The sequence below is a fragment of the Palaemon carinicauda genome, chromosome 8 (assembly GCF_036898095.1).
Source record: "Palaemon carinicauda isolate YSFRI2023 chromosome 8, ASM3689809v2, whole genome shotgun sequence".
NCBI lineage: Eukaryota > Metazoa > Arthropoda > Malacostraca > Decapoda > Palaemonidae > Palaemon > Palaemon carinicauda.
In genome coordinates this window covers 79,738,127-79,759,753 of record NC_090732.1, presented here as the reverse complement: position 1 = coordinate 79,759,753, position 21,627 = coordinate 79,738,127, and the positions used below count along the sequence as shown (strand labels likewise).

The 21,627-nt window shown below is 40.1% G+C and overlaps 1 pseudogene; it reads left to right on the top strand.

Moving 5' to 3' along the window:
• The first annotated feature begins 2,618 nt into the window (after window positions 1–2,618).
• On the top strand, window positions 2,619–3,990 carry LOC137645334 (uncharacterized; annotated as a pseudogene).
• Window positions 3,991–21,627: the final 17,637 nt, after the last annotated feature.

Sequence of the window (21,627 nt, the reverse complement as noted above, 5' to 3'; positions counted from 1 at the left end):
TGTAAACTTTAACAAAAGAAAAAGAGAAGTTAAATAGAATAGCGTGCCCGAGTGTACCCTCAAGCAAGAGAACTGTAACCCAAGACAGTGGAAGACCATGGTACAGAGGCTATGGCACTACCTAAGATTAGAGAACACTGGTTTGATTTTGGAGTTTCCTTCTCCTAGATGAGCTGCTTACCATAGCTAAAGAGTCTCTTCTACCCTTACCAAGAGGAAAGTAGCCACTGAACAAATATAGTGCAATAGTTAACCCCTTGGGTGAAGAATAATTGTTTGGTAATCTCAGTGTTGTCAAGTGTATGAGGAGTGAGGAGAATCTGTAAAGAATATGCCAGACTATTCGGTGTATGTGTAGGCAAAGGGAAAGTGAACCGTAACCAGAGATAAAGATCCAATGTAGTACTGTCTGGCCAGTCAAAGGACCCCATAACTCTCTAGTGGTATTATCTCAATGGGTGGCTGGTGCCCTGGCCAACCTGCTACCTATTACAACACATAATCAGTTAAATAATGGGATTAAAAATACGAACATGGATAACCTAATCTAAGTACTTTATCACAAAAAATAGTGTTAACTTGGACATCTTAACATCAGCAAAAAGAGGTTAAAACAAACACAATTAAACGAAATAAAAAAATGCAGCTCTTAGCAAAAACAAAAGGTAATCAAAAGTATTTGTGACTCGAGGTTTCTGCAATGGAAAATGTTCAGAATGAGGCCGGATACTGGACTAGTCTCTAAACGCAAAAAATTATACTCAAAGTTTATACAAAAAATCCCACGCACTCAGCCCGAATAGTATAAAAAGCCCACTGAAACTAAATAACGTGAAATTAAAAGCTAACCTAAAAATGGGGGAATTTCCGTGATCACTTTGTTAATTACCTGCACCCCTCACTTCAGTACTTGGGGAAAGTTCTTGTCCAGATAATAACCGGTGTATGAACGCACTTTCAAACTAGCCATCCACCCCGCTACCAGATGCCCCTTACTACTTGGATCATTGGTACCACTGGATCAGGTCCCTCTTCCTCTGCACCCCGTAAAATGGCTCCTTTTCTCGGGGAGACGGTTTAGTTTGCTGGTGTTGAACCAATCGTTGGTTTCAAGGGGGAAGGCTATGGCAAGATCTAAGGAGACAAGGTCTGTCCACATTTGCCTATAAAATCGACCAAGTTCGCGCATGACGTTACACCGTGAACGTTGGTGTTATTGTTGTACCAACCGTGTGTCACACAATTGTACATAATTCCTCTTGTATATAATATGCTTGTATCTTCGCTCTTCCCTCGCACTCAAACGAACATGAAAATTCATGTCTGCTGTTTTGCTCTGAACATTGTCTGTCTCTCGAACATGTTATGTCCTGTTGCCTTGAGGTTTTGTATATAAAGAAGAGTGTTCCTTAATATATAACTCAGTCGTTTCCAATCTGCCTTTGAGTTCACACACCCTCTCTCGGCCCGTCACATTGGTGACCCCGGAGTGACTCGCTCCTCCCGCCTCCCCATCCCCCCTCCACCTCTCACCGTTACTATGACGCCGTCAACGCATACCTTCTGCAGCAGTACTCGCCGTCGCCAGCCGCCCGTATAGCAACGCCTTTTCAGCTCTCTCAACAACCGTTGGGGGACCAAAGGGCTTCGCTCACCCTCGGGAAAATGACCAGTATCACTTGCCTGCAACCTGCCGCAGACGGCTCTCCTCGTGATGTGAACCCACTTCATGACTTTCAAACCTCCATCAACGCCTCCACTCGTGACGAAGAGGACATCTATTCAACTTCAACCGAAGCTGACGTGAATGTCGTAGGACACGCCTATGAATGCCGTAGGACATACACGCCTATGAACGCCGTAGGCCTATGAATGCCGTAGGACACGCCTATGAATGCCGTAGGACACACGCCTATGAATGCCGTAGGACACACACGCCTATGAATGCCGTAGGACACGCTCGCCTATGAATGCCGTAGGACACACACGCCTATGAATGCCGTAGGACACACTCGCCTATGAATGCCATAGGACACACACGCCTATGAATGCCGTAGGACACACTCGCCTACCCCGTGACGAGCCGGAGCGGCAACAGCCACCCATCATCCACCACTCGCTCGCACCCCAACCAACGACTTCTACAGCCACTCACTGTCGCTAATCGGCGCAGTTTCTACTACTACCTCTCCAGATTCAGGGCACCTATTTAACATGTTCAGTATGTCATTTTTAGAGGGGGAGCCATGTACCAACCGTGTGTCACACAATTGTACATAATTCCTCTTGTATATAATATGCTTGTATCTTCGCTCTTCCCTCGCACTCAAACGAACATGAAAATTCATGTCTGCTGTTTTGCTCTGAACATTGTCTGTCTCTCGAACATGTTATGTCCTGTTGCCTTGAGGTTTTGTATATAAAGAAGAGTGTTCCTTAATATATAACTCAGTCGTTTCCAATCTGCCTTTGAGTTCACACCCCTCTCTCAGCTCGTCACATTGTCCTCTCAGTCACTCGTGACTCAGGTATAGGAGTGTACCAGAGGAAGGGTTGTCCATGCGACTGTGATTAGATTTTTTGGTTTGGTATTTGATAAATTTTGCTACGAGGAAAACATGCCAAGTATATGTGCGTTTTATGGGTGTAATTCTAATTCTTTTCGAAATGGTGATCTCATTTTTTCACATGTTTCCTAAAGACAAAGAGTTACAAAAAAAAAAAAAAAAAAAAAAAAAAATAAATAAAATGGATTAATCTGTGTAAGAGAGAATATTGTTTCAATGTAGGGTCTTCTAAGATTTGCAGCATACATTTTGATTCATCTGCTTATGTCAGGAATTTACAGTATGAATTAGTGGGAATCCAATTACCAAGAAATCAAGTGAAGATAAAAAACGATGCAATACCAACACTTCATCTACCCAAGTCAGAAGGTAAGCTTTGGGATTTTGTTTAGTGCGTAGGTCATAAATAATAAGTCTTATCACTAAGTGGCGTTAACGTTATTAATGTATGCAAATCATCCGGTGTTATGTTTTTAATCAAAGTTCATTCAAGTTATATGCATACGGAAAAATATTAACTACGTGGTCGATGCCATTGTTCTCATATTCTCAGTAATGTAAAACATACAGTATACAGTATATTTACCACCCCTCTGACCAAATTCTTACCTGCTCGCTTTATCTTCTTAATACTTTAAATGGTGTTGGCCGTTCCGTAGTATATATATATATATATATATATATATATATATATATATATATATATATATATATATATATATATACTATTTGTTGTAATCATCAATTTCTTAGAAAAAAATTATTTGCATATAAATATTTTTTCGATCAACCGGGAGATACGATCAGAGAAACGAGGTCTAAAGAGATCAATTCAAGATATCGATTTTTTTTTTATCTGTAGCGAGTAATGTGCAAGATGATGCAGAGGAAGGAAAATTAGATAAATTGCGACATGAACTACAAAATGTGAAAGCAGGGAGGGACGCTCTTCTTGCTAAAAAAAAAAAAAAAAAAAAAAAAAAAAAAAAAAAAAAAAAAAAAAAATGAATGGGAGAAAGAGCGCTCGGTTTTACAGACGAAAATTGGTCGAGCATTTTTCGACGCCATGTGCACTGCAAGAAGTAATCTAAGCAGGTATTTTTCTCCTTCTCAGGTTGATTTCCTTTTAACTGGGCGTCCTGTTACCCACTGGTGTGAAGATGGCATTAGCCAAGCATTGACCCTCCGGTACTTAATTCCAAAAGCTTATCGTTATTTACGCAATACCTTAAAATTTCCTTATCCTTCCGTTTCAACATTACAATGTTTTGTCGGCAAGGTTAGTGTTGAGCCAGGAATATTAACATCTGTTCTAACCATTTTATATCATAAAGCTAGTACAATGACAGAATGGGATCGCTTGTGTGTTATGTCATTTGATAAGTTTTGTGGTGCGTTAGATAAAGCAGTTGAGGTACCATAGAGCAATCTTGCAACTATAGGGGAGCGTACATACATAGTAATCGTATCTATTTTAGTATACTGAAAATGAATAATTTAAAAAAGTGGTAAATGTGTAGGAGAGCTCCGCGGAAGATCTTGAAGAATTTAAACACCTACAATTCACTATTATATCATATAGAGCGCTTATATAATAGTCAATATATGAGCAGCTTCTATTTAACAAAGATATTCGTGTGTATAGTTATGTTTCACTTGGATTTTTTCTAAGTGTTTGTTTTTGTTTACTGTGTGATGTCTTGGCTAAAATGAGCTGTTTCACCGCCTTACTGCGTATGGCAAACTAGTTCTCAATGCTATTCTAACCAATAACAGGTGTTTTCTTGACGTCACACTGTTTGAAAACCAATCATGGCGGTTTTTACAAATCTAGCCAATGCTGACACTTATTACTTCACTTATCCCTGCTATTTTTCCACCAGTTACCACAGTTTACGTGAAGTTCCGCGGAGGAATATTTTTGCACGTCTCAGATCTCCCTTCAAACTGAAAAGCTCATTTTGCCGTGAAGTATGGAGCAATTAGCAGGACCTTCATCCCGTTCCGACTGTGTCACTTGTGACAATTGCTTTATTTCTTATGGGGATTTTTGTGTACATTATTCAGGGAAAGTTGATTTGCTAATTGCATTTGCTCAACGTCATGGTTTGATTTTGGCAGAGAAAAAGTGCCCTAATTGTGAAAATGTGTGCCGTATAGATTACAACAAATTAGCATTCCGGTGTGATCGTAGTGTGGTTACTCGTGGGAAAAGGAGGAGGAGGTGCAATTTTTTCGTGTCTTGTTTCAAAGGTAAGTTAGATATTGAGACTAATTTGAAGTTTGTGTTCCTTTTTTTGCAAAAGGCGTTTTCATTTGAATTTGTTTCGTTTGAACTGAAACTCAATGTGGCCTTAAGGGGGGGTCGCAGGGGGGCGGAGCCCCCCCCCCCCCCCGGTAGGCCTAGGTAGGGGTACAGGGCCCCATAGGCTAGGTTAGGTGGGTGTCTTAGGTTCGGTGGTGCCCTGAAAATTACTGTGGCCTTAAGGGGGGGTCGCAGGGGGGGCGGAGCCCCCCCCCCCGGTAGGCCTAGGTAGGGGTACATGGCCCCCAGGGTAGGGTAGGTAGTTGTATTAGGTTCGGTAGTGCCCCGAAAAATCACTTTTCTCCTCCTCCCCCCACCCAAAAACCCCGCTTCCCACTGGGGTCCCCCATAATTGTAGTAGTAGGTTTATGCTTACATTTTCTGTGTAAGAGTTAGGTGGTTGTAGGAGGATTATCTCACAGTTTCAAGGTAACTGTAGCTCTAATTTACTGTTTTCTTTCGTTTTCTACTTTTAGAAACTTTTAAATCGAGCGCGGAGCTCTCCTACACATTTACCGTGAAGAATTTTCTTCACTCTTCTTTTCTTAAGTATTTTGATCTCGCTCCCAATATATTAGTTACCCTTGAAACTTTTGCTCTCATACTTTACGTTTGCCTTACCATTACATAGGAGGACTGCTTTAGATTAACTGAACTCATTGGCAATACTGTACGCCATGTTCGTGATGTCGCTGCGTAGAAACGCAAAACAAAGACCATACGCCGGAGTACGTTAGTTCTTTTCTTAAACAATGTTTGTCGAGATGAGTTCAAATAGGAGGGTCGGAAAACCTAACCAAAGCAGCTGGGGGTCCGGGGAAGCTGACGTAATTTTAAGCTATTTTAGAGCGATTTTTCATGTATCTGAAACCCTTTTCTCCTTATAATTTTATTTATAAAGTGAATACGAATTTTGCAATAACGGCATCCTGATAATATATACAAAACATCTCAGCAGTAATCTCTACAATAATACTTTTAATGCATGACCATACATTCCCAGGAAACCTCATCAACTGACTACCTCTTGAGTTATATCTACAGTATATTTAATGGAGCGCCTGCATCCTTCCGTCCAACTATCAACCAACAACAATTCTTAACTCATCGAATTGTAATTAGTCTTTCCACTTTTTCCACTGTATCAGAAACATAATCTCTATATATCCAGCTCATAAATAATGAATTTTTACCACTTGAGAGAGAGAGAGAGAGAGAGAGAGAGAGAGAGAGAGAGAGAGAGAGAGAGAGAGAGAGAGAGAGAGAGAGAGAGGATGATTTTAATCTTCCCCATCTCTTTTACTACATTCTTTTTGTAGCAACTATTAATCAGGTGTTACTTCATATTAGACATTTCTCCAAAGAAAGCTGGTTTCCATTTCTTTGAAGATTTTTTTTTTTTAAATTCTATCTAGTCTACTATTATTTTATAGAAACACTTTACCTTGCCAATTAAAACCTCAGCTTGGTTTCCAACATATATTACATTGAGAACCAGTAAACTTATTGAACAATTATGGAATTATGGAGTTTTCATGCCACGTACATTTGTTAATCACGTCACATTTCAATATTACAAATGATATTCAGTAGCAACCAAATTAGATTGTAATCCCATTTAAATTTCCACTTTCAATAAATAGGAGTTTTGCCTTCAGATACTAAACTGAAAAAGCTAACCGATAAAACAGCCATATCAGAGTTTCCTGATAAGTTATCCTACTCTCAAAAATTTTGTTGTGATTTGATAGGTGTTCTAACACATGGTTTAATCTCCTTGCAGTGGTCATATCGAAACAAATTCAGCAAAGTTAACAACAGGAAAGCAACAAAAATATGCACACCAAACATGTTTAAAATCTGCTCTCCAGATAAAGTTTTCCTATCCATGATCTAAAATGAAACAAGAAAAAATCACATTAGGTAAATTGCTATAATCAACTCTAAATGGTAACCCTAAAAGCAATATACTATTTGCATCATGTTGCCAAATCATCTATAGACGTTCACTATAAGCATCAACACTATATTCACAGAAATAAACGTATTAAAATCAATACTGGAAAACTTGTGAAAATAGATCACAGTAACTTACCCAGTAAACTTATTGCATACATCACGCTTTGAGAATTCAGGGCATGTAGTAACAACAGACAATTGGTTTACATCTGAAAGAGTCCTCCACACAATATTTTTGTGTAAGATATTTAAAAAAAAATATTTACAATATTTTATTATTTGCCTATTTTATAATCTCATTCTACTATAATTAAAATTTTATAGAAACAATTTTCATCAGTTTGTAATTTTAATTAGAAAAAAAATATTTTTGACACCAAAGCTTTTTCTGGCAGCTACAAATTTCCCCTTTTTACTTTCCTTCCCAGATGGCACAGTTTTTAGTGTAGGTGGCTTAACGGATTTTGAGCGAAGCGAAAAATCTATTTTTGGGCTCAGGCCATGTCGTCCTGATGGAAGTTCCTAAAGGGTAGCTTCCTAGGGTATATTTGATTACAGTGATATTCCCAGAGAATTTTACCTTAAGGTATCCAGAATTCTAACTCCTGGAGCAAACGTCTCTAAATAAATCTAACAGGGATATCAGAGGACGTATTCTTGACACGCCACATAGCTATCTTCACCCTGAACAGTATTAACGCTTCGAGGGGTTACAGTGACAAGAATCTAAAAACGAGAATGCAAAGAGAGCCGCTCATAAGGTATCTCTCCTATTCCGTTTCCAGTGTGTATCTGTCGAAGACGGCAGCGCCATCTTTATTCCTTGTAGTGATACATGAGGTGCTACAGATACTGTATTATAGGGAGGGGTCAATAAGCCCTTTTTACAATAAAAGGAAGGGCGGGTCCATCAGGACGACATGGCTACCTTACCCAAAAATAGATTTTTCGCTTCGCTCAAAATCCGTTTTTTGGGCTCAGGCCATGTTGTCCTGATGGAAGTTTACCGGAGCATTACTGTATTTGTGGATTCTCAACCAGTGCTGTACCCTCAAGAAAGTGTTTTCCTGGTCCATCTAGACCTAGAGACCTATGATGTTACCGTCATACATCATTTCATCTAAGCATGAACTATGTTAGTGCTTCCTACCCCCTACAGGGAAGAGTCGTACTAGACTCTGGAAAAAGTCTCGAGGAGTACATATTAACTATGGATGACAAAATGACAAGCTTGTATAGTGGTCTCGCCCTATACAATGTAAAGCAAAGTTTGTATAAGAGTCACCAGTGTCAGTATGAATTCCTGACATCTCCCCCAGTGTGTCTACTCTTATCAAACTAACGGATAACAGTTGTATCCGTACAGGAACAAATTTTGCATCTCTACCACCATACCCTTAGGGTACAACGTTAATCCTTCCCAAAGAAGGGTTAAAGCAAGTGGATTTTTGCTTGAAGAAAGGAACAATCTTAAAAGACATTCCATGTTAAAATTATCCATATTTTAAACTTAATGCTCAGTACATTTCTAATAAAATGAGTGTAGGCAAATAAGACGCAGGGTTCACTATGAACTAGTTTATTAGAAATTTAATAAACATATATATCAGTCAACATTTATAAAATTTATAAAATGTGGACGATATCCATTAAAGCATAAAGAAAACAGTAAACAGAAAATATTGTTTCGTCTAAAAGGAAACAGATTTGCCACTTTAATTGAATTATTAATAATATTGATACAGTCTGTAATACTGTTTATTTACACTAGCGTAAGAAACGCTTGGCACAAGTGTCTGTATTATGCTATAGTTCACCAAAGTCAATGGAACAGTTCGTATGGACACATTAGTGGCCTATCCCTCAGTGTGTAATAGCAGTCTGTGACTACACACCCACCCTCTTAATTAATCGTCCCAAATTAGTTTCACTGTTCCTCGCAGATTTAAACAGAAGGTTTTAAGAATTTTACCTGCTGCTACCACAGACTTCTTGAGTTACTCCACTTGCTTCGCATAGTGCATAAAGAACACCTTGGATGACTACCAGCCGGTGTACGAACGAAGATGTTCAAAGTCCATATAATTAAGGAAATTTTATGGAAGAGGCAACTTTCCTCGGATCATGACTTGCGGGTGTACTGTCTGGATCCGCTCTGCGAATAACATAGGTGAGTTTCGCCCTTAGTTGTTTCAGAAAAAAATTTGAACCCGATGTTTCTCCTCTGAACAGCTGTCCTCCCTTAAAGTCTGAAGTTCTATGAAGATAGACCTTTAGGCACTCCACTGGACATAGAGATGCATCTTCCTTCAGAGGGCAGATTCTCTAGGGACCCCACCTGTTGGTGAGTAGCTCGTTCTTGGTAAGAAACGTTGGGTCTGAAAATAGATACAGTTCTCCCTCCAAGAACTGGACATGGCCTTCCTCTCTAAAGAGAGCCACTATTTCACTAACTCTAGCCCCCAAAGCGAGTGCAAACAGTAATATGACTTTTGAGTCAAATCCTTCTAAGCGCACTCCTCATTGTTCATTATTTAGGCAAAATGAAGAATCTTATCTAGTGACCATGAAATGGGTCTTGGAGGCACTGAAGGACTAAGCTTAGTGCGGGCCTTTGGAATTCATTAAGAACGTCGTTAGAAAGGTCGACCTGAAAGGCATATAGTATCGGTCTTGTCAAGAAAGACTTGCACATTGATATTGTGTTGGCTGCTAAACCCTGCTCATGAAGGTGAATGAAGAATGATAAACAGAAATCTGTCGAGATTTCTTTTTGGTTTCTTCGCCTTGACAAAGGACACCCGCTTCTTCCATGATGCCTCATATTGTCTTCTGGTTTCCTCCAGAAAGTCTATACTGTCTTTTGATACCCCGAATCTTTTTCTCATCGCTAAGGAGAGAAAATCATGAGATGCAGGTTCCGGGTTTTCTGTGATGAAGCGAAGACAGTCGACTTCTGTACTCGCTGAGACAGGGTTGGATCCGGTAGCGGTACAAACTTCAGTCGTAGTTCCAATGCCAGAGGGAACCACACGCTGTTTGGCCACTTGTGGGCCACTATTGCCGCTTTCCCTTTGAAGGATCTCAGTTTGTCGAGGACCTTCAAAAGGAGGTTGTGCGGAGGGAACAGGTAAATCCTGGACCATCTGTTCCAGTCTAGGGACATAGCGTCCACTGCCTCCGCTAGCGGATCCTCGTATGGGGACACATAACGATGTATTTTCTTATTGTCTTTCGTTGCAAAGAGGTCTATCTGCAGTTCCGGGACTTGACTCAAGATGAAGGAGAACGATCCTGCATCTAGGGACCATTCTGACTCTATTGGTGTAAACTTGGATAGAGCGTCCGCTGTCACGTTGCGGAACCCTTGAATGTGAACTGCTGACAGGTGACATTTCTTCCTTTTCGCCAAGCGGAATATGGCCAACATTACTTGGTTGATTTGAGGCGACCTCGACCCTTGTTGATTCAGGCATCTCACTATCACCTCGCTGTCTAGAACCAATCTTATGTGGGTCGAGTGGCGAGGAGATACTTTCTTTAGTGTCAGAAGTACTGCCATGGCTTCTAGAAAGTTGATGTGAAATGACTTGAAAAGATTGGACCAAGCTCCTTAGACTCTCTTCTGGTGAGAGTGGCCTCCCCAGCCTTCCTTTGAAGCTTCTGTGTGGATAGTAACTGACGGGGGAGGAGGTTGAAGAAGTATTGATTTCTTCAGTTGCTTGGCTTGGGACCACGGCTTGAGAAGCGTTCGCAGTCGAGTCGGTAGTGGTCTCATTATATCTCTTCGTGCGTTTGATGCGTATTTTCTCCAGACTCCTGTTGCATCCTTTAGCTGCGCTCTTAGCACTGGATCTGTTATTGAAGCAAACTGTAGAGAGCCCAGCACTCTCTCCTGTTCGCGTCTTGATATCCGTTTGGATTTTAATAGTCTCTTGACCTATCCTGCTATTTCTTTCCTCTTCTTCCCAAGAATGGAAAGTCGATGTGACTTCAAATTCCAGTGGATTCCCAGCCACTGAAATTTTTGAGCTGGAGATAGACGAGACTTTTTAATGTTGATCTTGAATCCCAGATGTTCCAGGATCACTATCTTGGAGGCTTGCATGCATTCTGTCCTGGATGCTGCCCACACTAGCCAGTCGTCCAAGTAGGCCACTACTTGGATCCCCTTTAGGCGTAATGGATGGACGGTTGCGTTCGCAAGCTTCGTGAAAATCCTTGGAGCTATTTTTAGCCCGAATGGCATGGCTCTGAAGGCGTAAAGTTTTCTTTGTAACTTGAAGCCTAGGTAGGAGGAGAGGTGACGATTAATTGGAACGTGCCAATAAGCGTCAGACAGGTCTATAGAGACGGTATATGCCCTTTTGGGCAGTAGGGTCCTTATGTGTTGAAGTGTGAGCATCCTGAACTTGTAGTTCACTATGAACTTGTTGAGTGGAGACCAGTCCAGAATGACTCTGAGTTTTTCTGAGTCCTTCTTTGGAACACAAAACAGCCTTCCTTGGAACTTGATGGACTTAACTTTTCGGATTACTCTTTTCTCTAAGAGTTCTCGGACATATTCTTCCAGAACGGGGGTAGAGTGTTGGAAGAACTGAGGAAATTGAGGTGGAGGACTGCTCCAGCTCCAACCTAGTCCATTCTTTATTAGGATGTGGGCCCAGGGATCGAAGGTCCAACGATCCCTAAATTGATGTAGTCTCCCTCCTACTGGAAGCATCTCACTTCCGCTGTTGTGGACCTGAGGCCTTGCCTCCTTGACCGCGTCCTCCCCTGAATCCCCTTCCCCTTGAAGGGCGTCTAGAAGAACCTCTGGCTGTTCCTCTAGAAGTCTGCCTTTCAAAAGCTGGGTTAAAAACCGGCTACTGTGTCACCACTTGTTGAGGTACCAACTGGCACGCGGTTGGAGGTTGTGCCACTATCTGAGGCACCGCAGTCGCAGGGAGTTGCTGTTGTTGCTAATGGTAGGGCTTAGCCGGCCGAGAGGATAGCCTAGGCCTTTTTGTCTTCTTCCTGGGTTGGGGACCCTCATCCGGAGAAGACTTTCTCTTAAGATTTAAGCCCCACTTTTTGAGAAGGTTCCTATTCTCCGTGGCGGCCTTGTCTACTACCTCTTTAACCACTTCGTTGGGAAAGAGGTCCTTACCCCAGATGCAAGAGGAGATCAGCTTCCTCAGTTCATGCCTCACCGCAGCCGAGGCAAACATGAACTCTCTACAGGCTCTCCTAGCTTTAATAAAGCTATAAAGATCCTTCGTAACTGTGGCCAGATGGGTTTTGGCCACTACTATGAACATGTCCTGGTTCTTGGGGTACCTTGCCATCGTTTCCAATGTCGTTTGCAACGACATCGATGCCGCAAGTCTTTCTTTCGTCTCTTGCTCTCTGCGCAAGAGAGACTCCGACAGCTTTGGAAGTTCCTCACCAAACTGACGTTCGGCAATATCAGCTTCCAGCTTCCCGACTGAGAAGGTGAACGTCCTTCCAGTCTTTTTGGTCCAAGGGTAAGGTCAGGGATAACGGCTCGCATTCCTCCAAGGAGGGGCATGGTTTCCCTGCCTCCGCCACCTTCAAGGCTGCCTTATATCCCTTTTCCATGAAGGGAAAAGCTCTGGTTGGAGAGGCCACAAAGGAAGGAAGCTTCTTACTCAAGGCTGGCACCTTTGAGTTCGTGAAGCCCCTCTCTTTCATCGACCTCGCTAGTAACGCCTGTGCTTTTCTATGGTCAAGGACTATGACCTCCTTCGGCTCCGTCTCCTCCTTTGAGGCTGGCTCCTTCCTAAGACGGACATAGCAGTCCGGGTAAGAGTCTTTGTTGGGCCAAAATTCCACATCTTCCAGGGGAATTGAGCCCAACTTTTCGAACATTACAATCTTCCGGTTGTCATTGGCATGTGTTCGGCATACCTCTAAGGATTGGTATATGAGCACAAAGGAAGGTCCTTCACGTTGAGTCGCTTCTGGGGCCCACGTGATGCTGCGAGTCTACGTATCTCCAGTTTCATCGCAGCTTCCTTTTCATCATTCGTCTTTTGTATTTGTTGAATCATCTCAACAATAGAAGAAAGAGTCCTTCCCAGATCACCTGGGATAGCAGACGATGTAGAGGGAACAGATTCCGGGGCCGGAACCTATGTAACCGACCCCTCGTCGATTTCTTCCTCTTCTATTTCTGGAGCCTGGGTCAGCTCCTCCTCCCGACCTTCTCCCAGAAGGTCCTTCTCTGTATAATCCGACACTTCTGACATCCTATCGTCCAATTGGATGTCTTGAAGGGCGGCCGAGACTTCAGAATCTACCGGATTCTGGACAGTTGGTATCTCCTCCTGAGGCTGAGGAATGACTGCATTAGGCGATGCCTTAGGGAAAAGGTAGGCCCTCATCTTCTCATTTGGAAGGTAGGGGCCTGAAGTGTTTTTCTGAAAACCCCTCACCCAGGTTCGCAACTTTTCCCTAGCCGCATCCCTTGACTCCGCCGACCTAGGGGTGTCAAATGCCTCGGTAATCAGGTCGGAACATATAGTACATACCTGAGGGTCCCAATACCGGAGATCACCTTTGGAGACTGCGCATGCTGCGTGCCTCCTGCATAACTCATGTCCACAGAAGTTCTTACTGCGGACATTGCAGAACATACTCCCGCACTTCGGAGGTCCTCCTGTAAAGAGAAGAGAATCCATGAGTATCAAGTGAATGCTTTACACTTATTATTATACATGTAGCTTATACAGTAAAGCTAGAAAGGAAAGAAGGAAAGACACATACTTTTATTTCCTGCCCAGCCAATTGCTGTGACCTCCCAAGATATTAAAACTAAGGTTAATTCTATTCTAGAATACCTTATAAATTTTCCTAAGTGGAAAGTTAAGGTGTAACTCACACCTTGAAATAAAGTTTTAATATATGGGATAGAATGAATACAGAAAGAACTCACTTTCTATATACTGTACGGTCTCAACAAAAGGCTGTATCAGATAACATTAAGTATGTTGGAAGAACTTCAGTGTTATAACAAACTCTATACTGTAGTTTTATCAATGTAGTGTGTACTACACCACAAATATAGAAACTACTGTACATCGCATGCTGTCGTGCCGGCCGGCATGCGCCGGCACGTACTGGAACGTGCCGGCCGGCATTTACCCCTGTATAGATCAAAGGTATACTACCTTTAACTAATAGGCGGCAATTCACTGGTTCGCAAATGTGTGCCGGCCGGCAATCACTGCCGGCCGGCAACTAAAAACACTAGCACAAGGCTGCCGGCCGCTAATCGTAGTGGCTGGCAGATCTCGGGATGTGTTTCTACTGCCGGCAGGCAAAGGTAGCGATACCAGTGCCGGCCGGCAGTGACTACGAACCAGAGAACCTTCACCTATCCGGCTGCCGGCCGTTAAAGCCGGCAGCTGGGCTAGGGGTATGATACACTAGCAAGAGAAACAGTATGGATGTAAGGTTATAAGGCGGCATTGCCATACAACCTTCCATCCAGAAAGAGTGAACATATGGAGGGGGAGAATGTAACATTCAGGCTTCCTATCTACCCATAGCCTGCTGGGCTCTACCAGCAGACACGGAAGAGAGACCAAGGGAGGTCTGGGGTTCACTCTGTAGAAGAAAAAGGTCTCTGTCGGCCGGCACGTTTTTGCCGGCTGGCAGAGAGCTGAGCCGGTCCCCCATCCTAACCTACGCTAGGTACCGAAGTAGGACTGTGGCCAAAAGATGTGATGGCTAGGCCATCACTAAGAAAGATAGGGGGGAAAGGGATAAGGGTCCTGTAAACTTCGTTCTAGTATGAGACACCCAGCAGCTAGGAAAGCTCATTCTAACCTAGAGTTGTCTATTAGGGAGAAAGGTTGGCAATACTTGCTATACCAGAACAAAGTTAGGTGTAGTTATTTCGTCAGGCAACGGGGAAAAACTCATTCTCCAGCCCGAGAATAACAACACAGTACAGTCTACTAGACCACTAAAAGAAGGAATCATCTCGTACAGAATCCTTCAGAAGTGGGCTAGGGAAGCAAAGCCTCCTGTGTCTGCGCCTAACCTAGCAAAGGAAACTCATTCTCTATGCTAGGAAGAGGCAGACCACAGACTAGAAACTCTGATATTCTGCCCCAAACCCAAAAACCAGTCACTCTGGTTACCGGGTCAGGACAGACACATCCCAGTATAGTTATACCTGAATATTATTCAGATAGAACCACTAGGACTAAGCTTAAGGCTTACTCAGAGGGAGAAAAGGATTGAACTTAGTCTCCGGAGGAGAAAAGAACAACCGGGGATGTGTGCGAAAGTATACTAAAACCCCATAGGCTACTAGCCTAGGTGCAGTGAGAATCGATTACCTAAATCACCGAAACTCTCTCGTATACAATCTTGGAGAAGAAAATTCAACAATATCTTACATGTATAAATATTTGCCTATAGCTTCAATAACATAACACTTGGAAAACTTATACCATGCATGAAAGTACTAGGGCCAGACGCCTAGGCTACTAAGCCTCGCGAAGGGCAAGATTGGTTACCTAAATCGCCGAACTGAAAACTAACGGCATCATATAAGAATTCCTAGAGGAGCTAAATAGCTAGATTTACTAAAGCATAATAACCGGGAACGTCGCTCTGACTAACTAAATGACTCATGCATAGCGAGCGACAGCATCCAGGATGTCTCCGGTAGGCAACAGCTCTTGTTTACGTTAATATCACTTTTGATTTAATTCAAAACGACAAGAGCTTACATTTATACAAAGTAAAGATAATACTCAACTTTCCAGAGGCAGAAGAGGCCGAAGAAAGCATCATAATGTTAAATAATATCCAAAATTACGAGAGATCACAAGGGAAAACACCAAGTAGTAGAGCTACACGAAAAGGAATAAAGATGGCGCTGCTGTCTTCGTCAGATACACACTGGAAACGGAATAGGAGAGATACCTTATGAGCGGCTCTCTTTGCATTCTCGTTTTTAGATTCTTGTCTTTGTAACCCCTCGAAGCGTTAATACTGTTCGGGGTGAAGATAGCTATGTAGCGTGCCAAGAATACGTCCTCTGATATCATGCAATATCCCTGTTAGATTTATTTAGGGATATTCGCTCCAGGAGTTAGAATTCTGGATACCTTAAGGTAAAATTCTCTGGGAATATCACTGTAGTCAAATATACCTAGGAAGCTACCCTTTAGGAACTTCCATTAGGACGACATGGCCTGAGCCCAAAAATATTTTCAAAGGCCCACAGGGCCCTTAGAGTGTTGATGTATGAACATGTCAAAAAGTTTTCACATATAAATAATAAGAAATCAGAAAGATATATTTCTTTTTATCGTGTATAACCCAATTGTAGACATCTTGCAGTCAATGTAGAAAAAAAATTATTAAGAAAAAAATAATGACCAAAAAATGACAAGTGAATTGGAAACAAGAGGTTAGAAATATGCTACCAGTTTACAGTTACGATATCAATATAGATGTTTACCTGTCCAGTGTAATTTAAGGCAACCGTGCGTCATCACAATATTTTTCTATTTGAAGTGTTATTAGCAAGTACACATTGGGCATTGATGCATGATTTACTCAACGTAATGGCAAAAAAAAAAAGAAAAAAAAAAAGGAGATTTGACTGATTGCAAAAATTACAGAGGCATCACACTTACATCAGTTGTCATGAAAATATATAGTATGCTAATTCTACAGAGGCTAGAGAGAAGGATTGATGAAAAGCTGAGAGGTGAACAAGGGAGATTTAGAAAAGGTAGAAGTTGTACTGACCAAATATTAATTTTAAGACTTGTTGTACAGCAATGTGTAGAATATAGGAATCCACTGTTGATGGCAATTGTGGACTATGAAAAAGCCTTTGATAGTGTGCACCGGCCAATTTTGTGGAGAGTCCTGCATTATTATGGAGTTCCTCTTAAATATGTATATTTGATTAAGTCTGTTCATGAGCATAGCAAATGCAAAGCTAATGTTAGTGGAGTCCTATCAAATGAATTTCCAGTGAACAGTGGAGTACTTCAAGGGAATATGTTATCACCTATGTTATTTATCCACCTCATAGATTTTGTAATGTATAAAACAGTTGGAGATGGTGAAGAAGGATTAGACTGGATTGGTTATAGGAAATTAGCTGACCTAGAGTATGCTGATGACGCTGACCTCATTAGCAGAACACCACAGGTTTTGCAATGCTTGCTTACCAGAATGCAGGAAATTTATCAGGAGGTTGGGCTTAAGATATATAGAAGAAAGACAGAGATGATGAGAACGGAGTATGCGATGGAGGATGAAATATCATTGGAAGGAGAAAGGATTAATGAGGTATAATCATTTAAATATTTAGGAACTATGATCATCTAATACAGGGTCTTTAGAAAGAGTTTAGTGAAAGATTGAAAAGAAAAGAGAAGAAAATCAGACAATGGCTAGATTAAATAGAATTTGGAAATCAAATCGCCTGGAATTACACATAAAAATCAGGCTATATATATCAGTTTAGTGAGATCGGTGTTACTGCATGGACATGAGTCGTGGTATGACAATGAAACAATATCCAACAGATTTTGTAGATTTGAGAACAAAGCCCTCGGAGGAATATTGAGAGTCAAATGGTAAGACAAGGTAAGAAAGGAAACTATAAGAGAGATTACTTGAGGGCCATTTCTGGATGAGATCATGGTGAGGGGCAGATGGAGAAGGTTTGGTCATGCTCTTCCCACTCCCCAAGAGAGATTAGTTCACCAAACTTTCATCTGGGCTTCACAAGGTACTAAAAGAGTTGGAACACCCAGTCCTATATGGCTGAGGACTATGAAGCGTGAAGTAGGAGAAGACGATTGGAGAACTATTGATTTAAAAGCTCAAGATAGAGGTGACTGGCGAAATCTAACTGAGACAATAGGCGTGGGAGGAGATGATGACGATATACACGAGACACAAGTAAATTTAAGGCTTAATTTAGTATGCATATACAGTACATACATATATACATGCATACATACATACATACATACATACACAAACACACATATACACACATGATATATATATATATATATATATATATATATATATATATATATATCAGCCAGCCACTACTAGCCCACTGCAAAACAATGGCCTCAGACACGTCCTTTTACTTGCATCTGTTTATGGTCTTTCTATGCCAGTAAACTTTCTTCGTTCGTCAATCCATCGTCTTCTCTTCAATCCCCTGGTTCTTTTCCAATCTCTAGGGATCCATTCTGTTATACTTTATGTCCATCTATTATCTGTCATTCTGAAAATATGTCCTGCCCATGCCCATTTCGTTTTCTTACATGTTAGAATATCATCTAATTTAGTTTTATTTTTGTATTCATGTCGCTCTTTATGTCTCTTAGTATGATTTCCATCATTATTATTTCCATAGAACTTTGAGTTATGACTAGGTTATGTTCTAAGGCTTTAGTAAGGCTCCAAGTTTCTGATACATAAGTTAAAACCGGTAGGACCTACTGAATAAATACTTTTTTTCTTTAGAGAAAGTGGTATTTCACGTTTCATAATCTCATTTTGTTTACCAACTGCTCTCCATCCTATGCTTATTTTTTTTTTCTTTTTTTTTTTTTTTTTTTTTGGTCTCGTGTACTGGGGAAATACTTACTGCCTAGAGATTCATCTATAGCTCTTGCTCTTATTTGTTGTCTCTCTGCCTTTTCATTGAACATTATCTTATTTTTACTCATATTCATTTTCAGTCCTACATTTATGCTTTCTCTATTCAAATCTTCTATCATCTTTTGTAATTCCTCCTACGATTCACTAAACACAAACATGTCATCTGCAAATCTCAAGTTGTTCAGGTATTCCACAGTAATATTAATTTCTAAACTTTCCAAATCTAAATTCCTAAACACTTCTTCTAGGCATGCTGTGAATAGTTTAGGGGAGACGGGTCTCCCTTCCTAAATCCTTTCTCAATCGGAATTTTCTCACTGTATTTATGTAGTTGTAGAATTGCTGTACTTCCTGTATAGATATATTCAAGTGTTCTATTCCTTGTCTTTGAATGTATGTATGTATGTATGTATGTATGTATGTATGTAGAGGAAGTTATATATCAAACTGAAAAATCAATATTTAAAAACTAAAAGACCATTGGTCGATTACTTTCGGGCAGAGATAGAAATTAGGATTAAAAGATGTTTGTAGGCTACACAGTAATTACATTCATTTAAAGAATTTTGTTATAATGATAGAACTAACATATGTGACTTGTATAGGGCCAACCTCTTGCTTGTCAAGTTATAATTATTGTTGGCCTGCGTCCTCGTTGCCAATTGTACATTCCGTTATATACAATATTTTACATGGTTTAGCCGCTGTGCACATGTAAGATTTGGGTGAGGATACTTCGTAAGCATACCGTCAGAATTATTATTATTATTATTATTATTATTATTATTATTATTATTATTATTATTATTATTATTATTAGCTAAGGTACAATTCGAATTTGAAAAGCAAGATGATACAAGCCAAGGGCTCCAAAAGGGAGTATGGCCCGATGAGGAAAGGAAATAAGGAAATAAATAAACTCTATTTGAGAAGTATTGAGTAAATAAAATATGAAATATCTGAAGATCAATAGCAACGTTAAAATAGATGTCATATATAAAACATTACCTGCAAGTGTGAACTTGACAGATTAGGAAGATCATTCCACAATCTGGTCATAGCTTGAATGAAATTTCTAGAATACTGCGTAGTATTGAGCTTTGTGATGTAGAAGGAAAGACTGCCAGAATTAAGTACATACTATAGTCAGTTTTTTTTTAGTGAAGCAGATTTGTACCGACTCACATGGGTGCCCTTTTAGCTCGGAAAAGTTTCCTAATAGCTGATTGGTCGGAAGTATTTTTGGCCGAATAGCATCATTGTTTTCAAATAATTACCAAGTGATGTGAATCGAAACTTGTTTACTTACCTAATTTTGTCCCTCAGATATATGTTTTGTCTATAAATAAAGTTTACGAATAAATATATTACAAAGTATTGTGATAGTAAGTCGAAGTCAACGAAAGGAGCCTGTTTTCGGATGCACGCTGCAAAAATTTGTAACTTTTCACACATTTTAACGCAAATTGGAATAAATTACACTAAGCATAAGCAAAACATGTTATAATCTTTCTTTGAATACCAGAATCCACGAAAAATGTGGAATTAATAAAACTCGCTATTGGTGAAAATTACGGGGAGGTAAAAGGAACAGACAAACACTGAAGAGGGGACTATTATTGCAGTTGTAACTCGGTAGTGAAATTATGAATTCGTTTAAGTGTGATTTTTATACAATTTATGCAACACTACAGTATCCTCAAACCACAAGCATTTCTAATAATAAAATTTAAACTTTTACGAGAAAAAATAGCAAACCCTTTCTATACGGAGTTGCATCATCGGCGTATGATTAAAGTCCGTAGAGATAGGGTTTGCATTTTTATCGTAAGGGTTTAGATTCTTGTGTATTGTGTAAAATATGTAACTTATACACATGCAAAATTAAGCAGTGATGTACACACGCAGATGCATATGTGTGTGTTTAAAATGGGTTTGCTATTTTTTCGTAAAGGTTTAGAATTTATAGATAACAATATTTGTGGTTTGAGGATAACTGCAGTGTTGTATAAATTACATAAAAATGACAAACTAATTCACAATTTCACCACCGAGTCACATTCGTAAAATCCTTCTCTCTTCCATCCCTTCTTCGGTGTTTGTCTGTAGACTGCTACGCTCTTTTTACCTCCCGGCAATTTTCACCAATATCGACTTTTATCAATTACACGTTTTTAGTAGATTCTGGTATTCAAAGAAAGTTTATATCATATTTTTCTTATGCTTGGTGTAATTTATCCTAATTTGCGATAAAATATGTGAAAAGTTACAAATTTATGTAGCGTGCATCCGAAAACAAGCTTCTTTCTTTGATTTCTGCGGGTGTTGTTAATAAATCTAGACTTACCACCACATTACTTAATAATATATTTATTCGCTAACATTATTTATGGACAAAACTTATATCTGAAGGAGAAATTTAGTATGTAAATAAGTTTCAATCCACATTACTTGGCAATAATTTAAAAACAATGATGGTATTGGGACAAAAATACTTCCGACCAATTAGCTATTAGGAAACTTTTCCGAGCTAAACGAGTACCCCTGTTAGTCTGTGCAAATCTGCCTCACTAAAAAAATTGAAACGATGGTCTGAATTATGTAAACATTATCCAACACGCATAAAAAACTAATTAAATGATGGTGCCATAGATTAATATTAAGATCAAGAACAAGAAATTTAATAGAAAGCAAGATTTTGTCAACAAAATTAAGATGGGAATAAGTATCTGAAGACCAAACAGGAGAACAATACTCGAAAAAAGGTAGAAAGAAAAGAAAATCAAAACATTTCCTCAGCATAGATTGATCACCGAAATTTTTAAGTCTTTCTCAATAAACCAATTTTTTGGGCAATAGAAGAAAAACCGACCGAATGTGTTTCTCAAAAGAACATTTAACATTAAGAATCACACCTCAAGTTTCAAGGAAGTTGCATATTGTTAAAGAAACATTATCAATCCAGAGTACTGGATGTTGAGGAACCACTGTCCTCGACTTTCATACAATCATACTTTGTTTTTGTTAGGGTTCAGCTTCATACCCCATAATTTGCACCATCCACTAATGTTAGTCGGACCTCTATTGAGGGATTCAGGACCCCAGGACTATATTAAAGAGATAAAATTG